Source organism: Hesperophylax consimilis, chromosome 16 (assembly GCF_061612785.1).
Source record: "Hesperophylax consimilis isolate HC1 chromosome 16, BYU_Hcon_1.0, whole genome shotgun sequence".
Lineage (NCBI taxonomy): Eukaryota > Metazoa > Arthropoda > Insecta > Trichoptera > Limnephilidae > Hesperophylax > Hesperophylax consimilis.
The window spans coordinates 18,086,373-18,104,847 of record NC_142851.1 but is presented as its reverse complement, the minus strand read 5'-3'; the positions used below and the strand labels follow the sequence as shown (position 1 = coordinate 18,104,847).

The 18,475-nt window shown below is 33.3% G+C and overlaps 1 protein-coding gene and 1 long non-coding RNA gene across 2 annotated transcripts in view; one reads left to right on the top strand and one right to left on the bottom strand.

Annotated features, from left to right (window-relative positions):
* Nucleotides 1-18,475, bottom strand: part of pros (homeobox protein prospero) — a 156,218-nt gene that overhangs the window by 62,891 nt on the left and 74,852 nt on the right. The window lies entirely within an intron of this gene.
* LOC149416819 (uncharacterized) overlaps nt 12,414-18,475 on the top strand; it is a 114,137-nt gene continuing 108,075 nt past the window's right edge. The window contains exons 1-2 of the long non-coding RNA XR_016303410.1: nt 12,414-12,546; nt 13,531-13,641. This is a non-coding gene — a long non-coding RNA (uncharacterized LOC149416819). The remainder of the gene's footprint in view (nt 12,547-13,530; nt 13,642-18,475) is intronic.

Sequence of the window (18,475 nt, the reverse complement as noted above, 5' to 3'; positions counted from 1 at the left end):
AGGCGATGAAGGAACTCGGGCCATGTGAATTATGACGTCTTGCAAATTGCACAGATAAATTTTGAGGCCTCATGCTAAAAGTATCAAAGTGGAGATAGATAAAAGACTTACAATAATAAAATTTTGTATTTTGAACCATAATATTAGCTTTATTATCGTCTTTCATGTATATCCATATATATTTACATGTACATCAATCAAATAATGTTAAAGCTTTAAAAAAAAGCATTTTCAACCTCAGTACATTTTTCACTAGCCAACACAAATTATGCTAGATTAACTATTGTAGACGTACTTAAATGTTAGTAACTTATATGTAGCGAATTTTTTCTAATCGTTTTTATTATTACTGTTTATTTTGTCCTCTTAGGAACTATAGCGTAATTAACAAAGGTTAATACTAGAAATTCCGTGAATAGTAGACTTCGCGTAATGTTGATTACTCCGACTTGATAACTTGCAGAAGCTGTGACTCTCATGCTCTCTGGTTGGATAAAAAGGTACTATTAATCACGGATACTATCTACTTACCACAACATATTATTTACATTATATTAATAAATATGGTGAAATAATATTGTTGATTTTTGTATGAATGTACGATCCCTATTCTCTTATTTTCCTACACAATACTGAGGCCAATTGGGGGGTATTATGCCTATGGCTATAATACATGTCTCTCTCCACTACGTACAAGTAGTAATTTAGTTCATAAGTCTCAATTAAATGTACTGTATTTACTTTAAAAATTACAATAATTTCGTAACATACAACGAATGGAATTAACTTTTATAGACTCCTGTTTCCCATAAATCATTCCTTCTTTATCACTATCCTTCGAAGGCTCTACGTCTCGTAAAGGGGTAAGTTTGTTGGAAAGGAAAATGCGGAAGGGTTTGATGGAAAGAGGGTTGGTTGGTGTATGCTATGTTTATGTGAATCTGTATATTTTTCTACCCCACGATGAAGGAAAGAGTTGAGAACGAGACGGGGTAAGTAGGACCCCCAACCCTTGAGGGAGGCGAGGGTGGGCAGTGCTTGAGCGCGGTCTCAAAACATCATTTCAATATTCCATGCTGAAGCTTTAATGACTCGAGAAATCTAGCCTAAGAACGTCATTCGTTGTCTGGCCGGAATAATTCTGTCAATCTTTTGCACCACACCGAAGAAGAAGAAGAATCATTTGTTTCAACTTTTTTTTAAATTATTTGATCTTACAACAATCACCACTTGAAATTACCTTAAGCTGAACCTATCAAAGACAAGTGTGGAACTTGTAAAATTTATTTTTTTAACCTGTTTGTTAGCTTCATAACTATTTTATTTTAAATATTTTAATTGAATTTGTGAAAATAACTTATAACTGGATGTAGTATTATAATTCTCCAACAGATATTATTATTTGGCTGATGCATTGTATGTTATTCTTTTCCGTGAATAATGTGGTTTCCAAAACTGTAGCATTTGAGTAATTTCAATGATTATCATCTCACTCTATCGTGCTTGGTCTCTAGTCTAGATATACAGGAAGTTGGAATTTCACCCTTAAGCAGTCGCATAACCCTATAAACAGTGGGAAAGGAGTGAGCGAAGCAAGTACGGCTCAGAGGGGTGTAGTTGGACAGAGATGATTTTTTATTTTATTTGAATACCGCACAAGAGTCCCAACTACTCCCATAATGAGATGGGAACTAGGAAGGTAGGAAAGTGTCTGGCCAGCAAACACAACTAAAGGCATTTCAAGCAAGGCTTCAATTCCAAATGGTGGTCTTTCACTAGGGCGACACTTGGAGAATATTTCACTCTGGAAAGTGCTATTTATATATTATACAATATTTTTATTGAATTAACTGTGGAAAAACGCAAATTTTGACTTTTTTATAACATAGTATGCTGGGGATTATGTCTAAAAACCAATGTTGAACATTGTATGATCCTTAAAGTTATGTACAAAAAAAATCTTCTATCCATCCTACCTAATTTATAAGGAATGTAATGTTATGTCTATGAAAGAGCTACATATCACTCAAATACTTGGTCGATTTTTTGTCAATATTAAATTTGCTGAAAGAACACAACAAACGCGTGCAACTAGAATTGGCTCTACATTGAACTTTGTGGCGGTGCATACTAAAACTTATTTTGGTCAAAGAAACTATTTATATCAGGCACCATTTATGTTTAATATTCTTCCAAATCATATTAAGTCTACCAATTCCTTAGTTAAATTTAAATAGTTAATTAAGATTTTTGTATTGTCTTAATATTTTTCATCCTTGTCGTTTCTTAAATAATAAGTCCCATTTGTTAAAAACTGAATGTCACCCCAGCTGTCTTTATTATCTACTTGTTTCTTCTTGGGAATAATGAATGATTGATAAGTAGTTATGTTACAATATACTGTCAAATTATCCATCTGGTAACTTAAATACATTTTTTTTTCTTTTTGAAATATTTTGTGTTTGTATGTATTAAAGTATTACTTTATGTTTGTTTTTTAAATTTTTAACCTTTATACAGGCTTAGTCTTAGTAAGGTTGATTTTAATGAGAAAAAACGTGATTCATGTAAAGTGAGATGCAATAAATAAATAACATTTACTGGCGTACTTAATTGTTGTGGAGAGCCTTACCCAAAGATATTAGAAGAACGAGATATGCTATGTTGGCCGCCGGACCGTAGGCGGAGTACTACCTAATTAGGGTACTTTGAATACTATCGGGACGTGTACGCACAGACATCTGTTCTATGTATTAGTGCGGATACCTTAGCGTAAGCGAAGGTGTGCATTAGTATTGGTGAACAAAACCGGCGACACTGGGCAAAACAATTTTACACAGTATGAACTGCTCATAGCACATCTCGTTCGTCTAATATCTTTGGCCTTACCCCTAGACAATGGTTACCGTCAATTTTATACTAAATATAATGAAATAAATAACATATTTGTATCTTAAAAAAGTCGATGATTTCTTGTACCAGGCAGTTCTTATCAATCCGTCAGCCTATAAATTCTGTGGTTGAACATTGCTATTATTTTACAATCGAACGAAGACGATTTACATTGCAATATAAGGTATGTGTTGTGATTAGATGAAAGCAGGCTTTTATAATGTTATGGTACAGGTAATTCTGTTATACATAAGAATAACAACACTCATTATAAACGAGTAAATAATTTATCATTACTAAACATAAAAATTCATATATTTTTTTTAAAGAAAGACTTCTCGGTTTACGAATAAACTGACAATATTTGAAAATCTCCTACTACCATATCAGTAAGAAAAAAATGCTGCTTGAATCGTGATAGAGGACTTAGCCAGCCGAAGAATTGAACTCACGATATCTGGGTGGGACCAGCCGCGATGCCAACTCAGCTACTGAATGGTCAGTGAGATTTGATATTATTATATTCTCTTTACCTAGTGAGATACAGATAAAATCTTGCAGACAACCTGTAAGGCTAGATTATCAATAAACAATAAAACAAACTTAACGTGTGTTGGGAGCAGAGTCCCACCCTGCTCGGAGGAGTCCAGAGAATCACGAAGGCTGTAGGTTGTGGGTGGCGGGTGATCTGGGGGTGGGGAGGGGTTGGTAGTTGGGTGGGTAGGGTGAAGGGGATGGCAGTCATCCGAGTGCATTAAATAACCTCAGATGGAGACGACTTGCGAGGCTGCGCTCAGGAAGGAGGATTTAATTCATAAGGAGAAAGATGTGAATGTTGTTTGGTTTGGGGTCGTTAACGGATTTTAATGAAGAAAATATAAGAAGTGTGTGGATTTGAATGGGGGTCGCTCTTGATGTGCGCTGAGGTTTCTTGGCAAGAATTTTAATTGGGGTTTTAATGCCTCAATTGATTAAATATTTGGAAAAAAGGAATGCAACATCCAATTAATTAAAATACCCACCTTCTTGAAACGTATTACTATATACCGTTATGTATTACCCAACAGTAAGAATGTATGGTATAAAACATATACAGTGATATATAAAACGATAACAGACCTATCTTAAGATGAAGGAAGAAAACTATCAAAAAACTGTCAAAATACAAATTTGACCATTTATAGGCCGAATAAATATTAAGTACTTAACATTTTCCAACAAGTACCTACTTTTATTATAGTGGATACACACTAACATTATTTTATGTACATGTAAGTAGACGCTTATTCGAATATCTCACCAGAAGTCGATTCTCACGAACAGAAATGAAAATATTCGCATTAATTAATTTGTCTTTTTTCTAGATGGCTCTGACCTATCTACCGCTTCCCCCATCTGGCCTCTTTCCCCCCGCCACCCTCCCGGGACCACCAAAGCTCAAGTCAGCAGTCGCAAGCAGCTCGCAATAAAAGGTAAGCCGTAATAAAAAAAGCTATAAGTAAGCATCGAGTCTCCATTATATGCAAACTAAAATCAATACACAGTCTGAAACCAGTTAGCGAGGTTCCCGCTGCAATTGTGCTGGATGAGATTTATATCTGAGATACTGAGATTTTGCAGTGATATTTTTAGATGCGTGGTACTTATACAGAAATATTATTACGATACTGATAAATTAATCTCAGAAATGAGTACACTTTCTTATTATCACCCTAAGAATATTACGAACATTAATTGAAATAAAATGTGGATATTTGAGGCTAAATGAACTCGTAAATTTCTTGTTTTATAACAACACTTACATTGATTTCTGCAAAATATTTGTTAGGGCAGATATAAAGTCTGTTTCATTTAATAATTTTCTGTCAAAATGTAATTGTTTTCCCAAATAATATGAATTATTATTTAGTTGTGCTTCTGGATGTGGCACTTTTCTCTTTCATGTTCAATCGCATGCAATTTATGAAAACATTTATTCAAAAAATTGAATTCCTATTCGATTTGAATAATTTTTAATGCGACCTGCCAAGTCAAGGTGCGCTCATGAATAATAATGTAGATAAATCGCAGAGACAAATGTTAGACAAGTACGGCATAGTGGAAAAATCTCGAGAATCTTGTTGACCTATATAATACTTTAATGATATCCAAATTCCGACGTCTCTACAATAATTGCATGAACCTAACCCACCAGGCTCGACCCGTCCCAACGTCTGCGCTCCTACCCCTCTCCCGTGCTTGGGGTAGGTCCACAGTAAGACTGGGGTGGTTAAGATGCACCCGAGAGGGTGGCGTCACCCCTAACCTCCTCACCTAGCGCCGCCGCGGAACGTCACGGTGCAGTAATACAACAAAGCGATGTGGGCAATACCGTATTATCACAATCGTCATCGATGAAATTTGATCGACATTTACTTTCTGACTTTTTCTGAAAGATTCATACCGTATTTTTCGTGTAAACCTGTACCTACAATAACACACTAAATTACAGAAGTTTAATAATACTTCGTCTTGGACACATCATTATAATTCCAACATTTTATTATAAGTACATAATAAGTGCAGAAATAGACGTATTATTTTTCAGTTCACCTTGGTGACTAAATTTACCGTAACTAAAAAATATTCAAAAAATGATTCCGACTTACTTCGTACCAGTACGAGACATAAGAGCAAACAGCTTGATGACTTGACGCAGGACAAAATGGAATACGGTCCAGACAACAGCAGACGGCGCAGCAAGGCGGGTGGGAGTGGAGGGAGGGACAAAAAGAGACCCACACCACGATCGTCATCAACCCTCTTTAAGATACATTTCCAAAGAACCCTTTTTGCTACCCCCAAGTAAGACAAAGAGTCCTTTCTCCACCTCATTCTGCTTTATAAGACAGGTACCTTCCTCCGGTAGACGTTCCCCCAAAGTGAGTTGTGAGCTATGAGTGCCTGTGCACTTGTGCAGTTTACTTTTTATATGACTAGGACATGGATAGGTAGGCATACGTATAAAGAGTGCGCGTATGATTGTCGTAGAGACGTACCGAGGAGAATCTCTCTCTTTCATTCACACACAATCAAGATGGTAGGAGCCACCAACTCGTGGCAACACTACAAGAATTAAATAATCATTTCCACTAAATACAACACTCGTGCACCAACTTTAGATGATGACCCACTATTAACCATAAAATTGGGTGATCTATAGTAAAAAGGACTTGATTGTACATTTGTATCAAGTATTTTGGTTCAGATGTGTTTCAGGGTCTAGGATTCTCTCTTATCTGAATAGAAGCTAAACAATGTTGACTTTGGACGTGTTTTCAACGTAGTATGTATATATCCATATTTTTTTTTAAATCGTCAAAGGTTCACGTTGCCAGAACTACATACTTTTTACAAACACAAATCGGTGTAATGGTGGACAGAAAAGGAATACTTGGTGATTTGTTTTGGCAGAAGAACGGTGTAAGTCACCCCAGACCAGGAGGGGGTGGATTGAAGTACGCAGGGCTGCACCAGGAATCCAGCCATTGAAAGAAGTTTTTAAATTACTGAAAAAATTTGACGTAATGGCGACCGTGTTAAAATTTTATCACACGAGTTTGGTGTTAAGAATACACTAATTTACACATATTATTTATGTACAAAATGGAGAATATTAATTTATGATTTTGTGACAAAAGTTTTTAATATAAAATTTAAATTATAGTAATACGTCAGATTCGTCTCTATGATTATGTCACCCCCTCACAAGATGGAAATAAAGGCTTGAATTTTTTTCAAAATTGACGAAGACGTGAAAGGGTTGTCCTTTGTACGATGCATCCCCGCGAGCGCAGGACGAAGGTGGGGGAAGGGGTTGAAGGATTACTGACGGAAGAAGAAGGAGAATGAAGGATGAATTATGAAGGAAGATGGGTGTATGAGAGGGGCTGGTGATTGAGAAAGATGGTGGATGTGATATACCTACTTCAAAGACTTTAATTGCTTTAGGCTCAGACTGGAGGCAGTGAAAAATACAAGAAGTGACCAATTAATGTAATGTAATAAAACATTATATTTTTTGTTGGTGCATTTGTGAGTTATTTGAAATTGTAATATGATCAATAAAATAATTATTTTAAAATTTGAAGCGATGAATATAAACAGACAAGGGATAAATCAGATTTTGATGTTATCTTTGATTTAAATGTTTAACAGATGCAGGTGTCGTAATTTTTCAGGGCAATTATCATTCGAAAGGTAAATTTCTTCCTTTGAAAGGAAATTGTCCTGAGGTAAATATTTATTTATTTATGATAAGTTCAGCTACACAAAATATACTATTATAATATCCTGTGATTTTGCACGGATCTGCGCTGGTTAATAATATAGAGCGGACAAACTTCTGAATATTTTTCTGTATAAATTTTCTTTGTGATGAGTGAAGAAAGAAGTGCAAACTGAAGATGTAAAACGGACAGTATTATTAAAAAAACTGATGGTATTAATAAAAAAAATGATAGTATTAGTAAAAAAATTATAGTATTAGTAAAAAAACTTTTGAATATTATGGACATGCACCAAAAAATGCATTTTTGTAGGTATGTTAAATAATAGAAATTTTTCGCATGTTTGTAGATGACTAAGCTGCACAAATCATTAAGGAATATGCACGATGTACCCCCATATCATTTTCAGTTCGGGGGGAAGTGCATTCCGGAAGTCCCTACAGTCACGTTTCTTCACTCCTCCAAACACTTGTCACGCATCCCTTTGAAATTCTTAGATTACTCAGGGAAACACAACCTACACTAAATTCTAAATTCCTAAGTACAATAAATGTGCACTGAGAAACGAATGAATTGATACGTTTCCTAATAAACATTCAGTAAAACACGAATGTGTTATCGCGATGTCAGAACACGTGTTCATAAAAATTCAAATATTTTCGCATTTCGTCATTGTATAATATTAAAGCAAATGCAGGTGCATGAACGCTTGTTCCTATGTACCAAAAGTTTAATGGGAATCGACCTGTAATACTGTTTTTAACCGGGTTTTAATAAATCCGCAATATTCATTATTCTCCGTGTGCAAATTCGAAAAAGCGTTAACAGATTGTAAATTATTAAACTATTTCTGAATTACATAGCAACCTATTTAAATGATTGACAATAAAATTGCAAGAATTTCTAATTTTTTTAAAGTCTTATACACAGTTACTCTTAAGCTAAATTTCTTGCTTAAATAATAAGAAAAATTCTCTTTGCTTCCACTTTAAAGGTCATGTTAAGTCAATATTTCTGTTATATTTTATTTAACTTAACAATCTTTCTACCACTGGTCCAGATAAACAAGTATAAGAATAGCAAAAACGCACCCCTTTCATTCCATTCTTGCACTCGTTCAAAACAAATTCATAAATACGTGGTACCTTCTAGAAAAAGCGCAAACATTCACTCCAATCCAACTGTGACACGTATAAAAGAGAGTCACCTTTTTCCATATGTCACGTGTTTTGCACTTTCCCATCCCAATGGTGAAGATAAGAGTGTCGTTGCAGTACGTCGCACGTGTTGACACGTAGTTATTGTATCGCGAGACTTTCACTCTCTGGGAGCTTTGTGGAGGTTTCACTTTCAGTGTAAGTAGGTACGAAATACTCCACTTCTTGTGCAAGTTCTCTTCTTGGGACTTTTAAAAAACAAAGCCTAAACTACTATAATCTAAGTATAACAGTTTATTTTGTTTTAAATGCAATTTTAGTAAAAAATTGGGTAAGTGCGCCTACAACTTTTTAAATAATATGATACCGCATAAGAGTCCCAACAACACCCAAACGTCTGGAGCCAGTGATACTATGGCATCCCCAATTGGTATATGTTGTGAAGCTGGAGGTTGTGGGGAGAGAAAGGAGATTGGAAAGAGGGAGGTAGTACCTGGGTATTTAGATCTCTTCACCAAACACGGCTAAAGCCATTTCAAGCAAAGTTTCAATTCTGAATGGTCATCTTACACCAGGGCGATACTGAGAGTATTTTCCACTCTAGAACGTGCCGCAAGTATACCATGTATTATTTTAAAATAATAAATTGTGAGACAGCACAAATTAATCAAATAACATTTAATCTAATGATATTATTAGATTTGTGAAACATATAACACATACAAATTGAAATGCAGGATGTCCCAAAAGTCCCGATGTCCCTTAGAGGGCTGATATGCCTACTAGCCCCTTTTGTCTGAGATTCCCAAGTCCCAAGCTTTAGAACTAGAGACAAATCACTTGTTCATCTTCAAAAATGTTCTACTAATCTCGGACAAAACATTTTTATATTCAGAGTGTGTTCCCTATGCAATAAGAATTTTAATGATATTGACATATTTTCGTATAGTTTAGGAACATTTAAAAAATATACCTTAGCTATTATAAAATAATTATTAATAACATTTTGCAAGTTATTGTGTTGTTGATATGAACCCCGTCCAGTTGCATGTGATTCATTTTATAAACATTTGTTCATTTTAGTTGTAGGTATTTAAATATATTAGTGATTATTGGTGTTGAGTGAGGATAAAATTTATATATTGTAATTTATTTGTGTTCTTATAACCTATGTTATTTTAATTTTATTTGATATTATGTATTTTTTGTAAATATTTATTGCCCACGGGTACTGGACCCTTAGTTTGTTGTTATAATTTTATGTTTAAGTGAAAACCTATCATTAGATATTATTTGTATTATTTATAAGTTGATTATTTAACGACGTAAAAAATCTGTTGGTTTTCCCAAATAAATAAATAAACAACCCTACAAGTAAATATTTTAACTTAGCAAATATTATAGCTTTTCTGAAACTAACAAGTTAGCATGGTACATATTTTTAACTGTATGAGGATCGGAAGTTAATTAATTAAAAAAAATTGTTAGTTAATAGTTAGTTTTAACATGGATTGTGATCAAACGCAGGGTTATTGCGTGATAAAAATTAGAATCTTAAAATATGGAATTTTGTAACTGTGGTTCTCTAAAAACTGATCCAAGGTGTCGATTTTTACGAAATTTCTGAAAGTCCTATATCTCTAAAACTAAGTATATTATGATATTCTGATCCTTGATGAGTTAGCCATCAGCCCTCCAAGGCATAATGTTGATTTTTGGGACACCTATAAGTGTTGCTAATAGTCTATCAAATTTTACATGCACAGTTAGTGTAAAGGTGTTTTCCTTGAATTTTTTGTTGTTGTTACGTTTTCTCATAAAGGAGTACTCAACACAAAGGAACATTATCATGACACTTCTTGTCACTTGTTTTCAAAGGAGTATAATAATTTGGGACCGAATGTGGTTACTTCAAGTAGCAAGGTATACTGTTTCTTCTTTGTGTCTTAAAACAATGCCGCGGCATACTGTCTCTTTGTCCCGGGGCCTAAGGTATGATAATTATTGTACGGTGGGTGTCCCCGGACACGAACCCTGGCGTCGTGGGAGGCGAGTTCAACGCGTAGCCACTCAGCCACGAGAAGGTAATCTGATAAGTTTAGTATCTCTTCTGACAAACTGATGCTAAAGTGATTTTATCTGCTTGCATATCTCCCTGTATAATGTTGGCACAGCTACCTCTTATACAGCGAGAAACAGTCTGATCTTTGCAGACCCAATCCTATTTTTTTCATGTTGGATTGTAGACAAAATCATTGCTTTATCTCGACACACGTAATTCAATCCAGAGTAGTCGTAAGAGACAGTTTCAATCATTTCGGTCAAATATACGAAAATTTCATCTAATTTTAATGAATAATATAGTATGAATTTGGGTTTTGATAAGAGGCCACACTTTCAGAATCGGTCCTTTCTTAGAAATCGCTAGGTATAACTCAACCTTATATCCTCGCATTCACCACTTCCTTCAGTCTAACAACATTCTCCAAATTGAGGATGTCTTCTTCTCACTGTTGGTAATTTGGACTATTGTGCGGCTTCATTATAAAAATCAAGAAGAGACAATGGTACAAGAAGAGATGCCCCTTTAAGTATCACTATTATAATTATTTTCTAAAGTATAAAGTATTAAAAATGTAAACAATCCCACATTAAAATTTTTGCGTGATATTTTATTTTTAACATTAATCTGCATATAACATGACGAAACACGAGATAATTAGTTGTTGTAAGGTACGAGTTCCTTTAGCTGCTCTGAGATAAATTATTTACTAAGAAACAAAGCGTTCATTGTTGACAGATTCCTTTATATGGGTCCCGGTGAATGAAAACCACAAGATCTGCCGTGAATGGACGCCACTCGAAGGTCTGCTAACAATGTGAAGGTATTTCCTTTCAAGAATACGATACAGATAGATTATTCCTGGCTCGTTTTACTTGGAGATTAAGAAGGTGGTGCTAGTTGTGCTAATTAAAAGTGATTTTTTCACTAATGTAAATTTTTGATGCATTACTTTAAATAATAGATGTCGCACATTAAAATTAAAATGGACATATTTATACAATACACTATCTAGATTTCATTTCGTTCGGGAAGAATATTGAGGTCCTGGTTTCAATTTTTAGTTCCTAGATGTGACCGAAACTTTTTTAAATATTTATTTTTCAAATTTTGAATTGTTCGTTTGAGAGTCGTTAATATTGTCCTAAATGATTGAACATCACGTAATTTTAATATGTTTGTTAAACTTTTATGCCTTTTTAATAAGTATTTCAGAATATGTTTTTATGACGCATAATATAATTTCTTTGGCAAAATAATTTTTATGGATTTATAACTATCCAAATTAACATTACTTTTTTTTTGTAAAACATTATACGCTTGTGATCTTAACCTTAAAAATTTCACACAATGCTTAAAACCAGTCGTAAATTATACTTTACAATGTCTTCTACTGGGCTTCTCAAGTTAATTTTTGAAGGATATTTATTTTTATAGAGATGGTTTTATTGATAAATTCAACAACAATACATCTTTCAAATGGTTTAGAATTAACACTAACCAATTCTCATTTATTAAAAGGGATGATAGTACAACGGAGAAAAAAAAGCTGTAATATTTATTTACTTTTAGTTGGGTTTATAGGGGTAAATGAAAAGTATTTATTTTTAAATCGCGGTTTTATTTGAAGGAATAATACAATATATTTTTTAATGTGTATTATCACAATAATAACTATAATGTGGATCATATAATAATAAAAATTGCTGTATCTAATGGGTGATTTTAATAGACGGGTTAACTTTTGTTTACACGATAGCTTAGTAATTCATTCCTACTTGTGTTTACATTACAGTGATATTTATAACTAACGGAGGTAAATAATAAAAGTTCATTTTTAAGAAATCTTAGCGTGAGACAAAATAATAATACCTTGGAAATATTCCCACACTGAGGTAAATAAGATATGGTAGTTGTTTTGTTTTATGACTTTAAAGACACGCCGCGGGAGAGCAAATAGGTTAAATCTGGACCGCTTGTTTGGGATGCTGCGCCCAGATGATCTGTCAGTAGAAGATATTCAGTCACCTTGATCGCACACAACATTAGTTAAACACTAAACCGTTAATTGATCTTAGTTATAAAAATTACCAAACTTTTTAATTATTATTTAGTTGCTTCGATCGATAGGCTCACTACGAAACGAAAATGTTCCATTTATTTTGGTGTAAGTCATATTTTGTTATTTTACTAACAATAACTAATCTTTAACTCGATTTTGAATTTTGATTGTTTTTTAAATATTAGTATTATACCAAAGTCTTCGAGAAATCGATTTACCCTTGAAAATGTTGATATTTTATAGTGTTGAATTTATTCAAGTAAATAATTTATTTTTTCAATATTTTTATTATCAAATTATTATTTTTAAGTATTCCTTGCTTTTGTAATTTCAACTTTAATATAATCGATTTAGCATTGATAAATACATTTTAATCTGTTGTAATTGCTCTTATCTTATTTTTCAAATTATTTAGATTTTTTATATTTAATTGTTTTTAAAGCGTTATTTTATAGTCTTATTCTGCACTTGATCAAATTTCCTTGTGAACTCCTAGCGTACAGGATATTATACAATCTCTGTAAATAAACAACATATTTGGATGACTAATAAATAATACTAAAATACTCTATAAATTAACTAACTAACTAATAACTTTTTAATCACGTTATTGCTTTTAATGATAGCAGATATATTGTAAATCCATGTAATTATATCATTACCATAAAATGTCTTTACGCTTTAACCACATTTAAACATCGTCCCATTCATAGTCTTCCAATATTTGAAGACCCGTAATTTACTTCTGAGATATTTACATTTGATCGAAGCGTTTGATCATTTTATTTGTCGTGTCATTTTTCCTAAGACTCTAATGACTTTTGGTGAAAACTTTCTTAAAGTAGATACATTGTTTATTTAATCTTTCATCCCTGGCAATCATTCATATTCAGAAAAGAAGTCACAACCTTTTGAGGAGAGTGGACACGATCCATGCATGACGTAAACACAGCAAATTAAAAAGAGGAAGTGGTACTTCCTTGGCTATCATCGAAAATTTAAAAGCATGAATGAAATCGTAATAATAATACTAGTAAGTGCATTTCTCATTACGCGCTTATATGACGTATCGTCCATTCATTATTCTAGCTTCATGGTCAGCTGGTCCTTCAAGCTTGGGAGCTCCAGCCCCGGCAGGAAGGAAGCGGATGTTGGCAAGATGGCGGGGCGTGTTCCTTCCTCCTGTTTTAAAAAACCGCGGTAGGCCGTGATTCGGAAATTGAAATAATAGTGGACGGTCTGCTGCGCGTGCGACGGGAGATATAGTCCATTGGTAAGGGGAAAAGGTGAGCAGGCGGAAGAGGTAAGTCGATTGAGGGTAAGTACCTTTAATGAGATTAATTTAATGCCTTCAAAAATTCCCAAACGTAAGTTAACAAAATTAATTATCACCATAACAATTGTTCTGTATGTGTTAATGATCATATTAATAAGCTGTTTGTTTTATCCACTATCGTATAATATAATATTTCTAAATAATCACATTTCTCCTCATTTATATTTCATAGTCCTCTCACATAATTTGTACTTAAAATATCAATAACTTAATAACCAAATTTTAACAATATTAAGTGTATTAAACTGTTATATTTTATCTTTGCTATAAGTTAACTTGGATACAATTCTCCTCTCTGGGACCCACATTAAAATATCGATGTAAAAATTATTGAAAGAATACATCATAAATTCTTACATTTTGTAAATTTTAAAATGAGTATTCCAGCAAGTTTTTTGTTATTAAAATTAAATGAATATTTTTTATTATTAAAATTAAATGAATATTCTTAAATTGACAGAAGAATTTTCACTGCTTCGTATTTATTATAAAATTATAAATCATGCATTTAATAGTCCAGAATTTCTTGCATTGATTTCGGATTCCGCATACGCATCATTGTCCATTATGGAGGTAAATAATTCAAGTCAGTGGACATCTTAATTTATCAATTAACAAATACAAAAGATTGCTGCAGAAACAGTTTAGTTATGTATAATAAATATGTACTGTATTAATTTATCATTTTTACTATTCATGTGTAAAAGCCCCTCAAAAAGGCGTTAATAAAGTAATAAATAACTTATCTTCAAAAATATCAGAATTTAAATGTATATATTTAAAAAAAATTTTACAAAAGTAAACTAAAAACAGATACAAATTAAAACAGCAACTTAACACGGATCACTTTGTTTAAAATAATTGCGCGCGCCATTTTAAGGGAAGGTTTATTATAATAATTAAAAATAACTGAAAACCATAAAAAAACTAAATAGTATCTTGCCGTTCCCTTAGAAGCTGCTAATTCTCAAAATAAAATAATTAAACCTTCCATAAATTTTTATTAAGTACAACATTACGAAATTTTCATTTCAAGAAATAATAATCAAAATATACCTAAACGATAACAACGAGAATAAATTTTTCGTAATTTTTGGTTGAATTAATAGGTTCTCCACGAAAGATCGCCTCCTACGTGATATTATATTACATTTTCAAAATATTCCCATGAGTATCTAAGAATTCCCACAGGTCTCCGATCTTTTATATCCCACGATATTAAAAGTCTTCCCACACTGTATAATCGCCGGTTTCCTTCCGACTTCCTTGTGTCGAGTATCACAAATGACATTGACACCCAGCGCGGTTAATAAACCACCTCGTTAACCAATAATAACAAGAAGCGGTAAATACTTTCTGACGGAACTCGGGGTAGTTGAAGTCAGTAATGACAAAGCTCAGCGAGAAAGAAAAGAGAAAACCACAACAGCTATTGTGAAGAAGTTAGTGTTCGCAAGTGCTTCGGGAAGAGAATTCATGTGAATGGACTAAGGATTTGAAAAGGAAATGAAGAACACTATTAAGATGTGCAAAGGGATGAGATTATGTTCCCACGTTTTTGTTGTTGATGTATAGAAACGAGGAGTCAAAACATTACAATTTGTTGAAAGGATTGACCACTAATGAAACGTCATTATAGGGCATATTATAATAGTACCAAGCCAGGCTATGTAGTGTAGGGTAGTAAGTGTCATTAATAATTTTTGACAATTGAAAAGTAAACGTTATTAAGGGCGATCGATAAGAAAACGAAATGTAAACCAAAAAATTCCATAAAATATAAAACAAAAGTAAGTAATGGGAACTCACTAAGGCACTTTTGCATTTCGTCGTGTAAATTTGTTCACACTTCCCGTTTCCGGTTCAAGATGGTGGCCGTTTAATGGTTCAGTAAAGGTCCTTTTTCCAAAAGTAAGTAAAGTGAAATCGTCGTGTTTATTTGGACTTTTTTATGCGTATTTTTATCATTGGTATGGTACGTTTATCGTGCTTGTGTTACATGGTAACAAATTGCAAAGTTTTCTATTTCAAAGTTTGTTAGTATTGATTTCGCCGTGCAAGTTTCCTTTACGCCGAAGAAACTAAATGATCCGCCGTGCATTGTCAAACGGCACAACGGAAGTAAATGCACGTCAATTGAACGGAAAATCGTTTAAAAGTTGTATTCAAACTTTAATACATTCAAGCAATTAGATTAGCTACTACCACCAACTGTCTCGGAAGGAAACAGTATCTATACATTTTTAAGTCACGCTCATGCAAACTTCTACCATAAATGAATTTAATGTTGGATTGTTGTCGGTACCACTGTGGTTTTAAAATGGCTTTCAAATACTTACTTTAAGCTTTCTTTAAAAAAAGAAATAATATAGTTTCAATATATATTTTAATTAGGCAGGGATGTCGCGAGTACAGGTATCAATAAGTCTAATTATTTAAGTTCGTATATTTGTGAATACCTGCCCTGAAATTGGAGCAAATTTTTAGACATAATTATTTTTTCTATTTATTCAGCTTTATATACTAATTCATTAACATCCTTTTCTACTCTGACAACATGAAAAATGAGATATAAGACAGAATCAAATCTTTTTGTCACCTTTTCACAGATAAAATGAGATATAAGACAGAATAAAATCTTTTGTCACTTTTCACAGATAAATAGACAGCAATTTCAAAACCCCGTGCACGGAGAGAAATCAAATTTTGCCCTCACGATAAATTACAAGGCCTTATTTAATAAAACATCACTTTGCTTCGATAATATATCATTACAATACAAAATTTTTTCGTCGTAATGATGATAATATATTCGTTATTTAGTAAAAGTTTATCAAGAAACCTGTTAATTCATTCGTAAGGCTTGGATTACCAATTATTTGAAAAGATTCTCAATAAATTAGCAATAGTCATTTTTTCCGTGTAGCTTATAGTGAAAACGTAGAATTAACAGACAGCTGTATAAATTTCACAACGCAAGCGCTGACTGTAAATGTCTGATTAGCTTTTAATATTTCATTCAACCGTACTGTAAAGTTGTAACAAGACGTGATATTAGGTACATTATACGCGGGTACTTCGTATAAGGTTGTATTGTCTAGTTGGCGTAGCTAATTTGAGATATTCTCGTGTTTCTTCGAAGTATTGTAAAAAAATCAACCCTCTCCCAATAGTCTCAATATCATTGATGCCCTATAACATATGCCATTAGCTTTTATGCTTAGATGTAGATAGGAACCCGGAACTAAACGCCAAGATGCCGAGTCACCGACTTGTAATTAAAACCCCCGGAGCAAGGGACCCGCATCCATTGTGTCGGGTCAACTTAGCAACGTGTTACAAATAATATCGATTCACGGTGTGAATTTCAGTTTACTATAAAAAATATTACTGAAACTTTTTTAAATTTGAATCTGTCAGCTTTCAAGCAGTGACCTGAATACTGAATTTATCATTCAAGTTTTGCAACTTTCATAGATTTGTAAAATGTTATTTGATTTAAAAAAATCATTTTTATAATTTTTACTTCGTAGTACATACAAATACTTATTACACAATATTACGTATTATAAACACGGTGGGTTTGAAAGTAACTACACCTGGATAGTGAAAGATCCCGACAAATCTAAATCCTGACCACCACAATAACCTTTTTGATTTGGTAAAACAAAGCAATATCATCAAGGTATCATTTTAAACGTCAGCTGATTCTTATGAAGTTAGTTAGAGAAGAACACATTTCTAAAGCTGTTTAGTTTTTTATCGAACACGTGACTTTAACACGAGCTTGAGCTTTGCAAAATTTTAAATAATGTATTATTTCTTGAAAAAAACTTGAGCTCTTAACGTGCTGTAAGCAATGATTCAGTTGAAATGATTTTTGTAAGAGGAATTGTTGTGAAAACATTTCGTCGCAATAGAATAAAGGCGAGTTGAAAACTTTTCCAAAGAAAGCCTTAATTCCGAGTCTTGAAAAACACTTAAACCAATAGGTCTCGTTCGTATTCAATAGGAATGAAATTGCGACATATTTTTGCTGTTTTTATTAGGATTAATAAAGAATAACATGTTCAATTGTCTTGTAGTTAAAACTTTGCAGCGCAACGTGCTTAGAAAATCTGATTGAATTAATTATTTTGAATTACTTTGGTTTTCGGATGTTACGAAACATGATGTTTTGTAAAAGAGGCTAAAAGAACAAATAAATTAAAAGGGGTGCTTTTTCAAAAGATTTACTGCCAGTTTGTTTACAGTTTTTACCGGAATTGTTTTTATGTTTATGAAAGTTTGAATGATTAATTTTTGGAATTTAATAAAAGTTTGAAACAATTGAAACCAATGCTCCGATTGTTCACTATCGCCAATAATAATCATCGGGAATTGGCGTAGAGGATCGTACTGAAGCTGGTAAATAATTGCATACATTCACCTCCATTTAACACACTTTACGAGTGGCGCAAACATATAAAATACATCTGAAACCGAATTGGTTCAGTTAAAATAATAAATTTCATGACCCGCGGAAAATTGGCGGAAAAAAATTGATTAGGGCGTGGTACCGCCAAACCTCCCCCATATTGGACGGGGGCAAATTGCGCCCATTTTGTGCGGCTAGCCACCCTCTCCCCCTGCATCCCCCCTCATCCCACCACCCACCAGTCGCCGAGCCTCCCTCTCAGTCTACCGGGTTTTCCACCC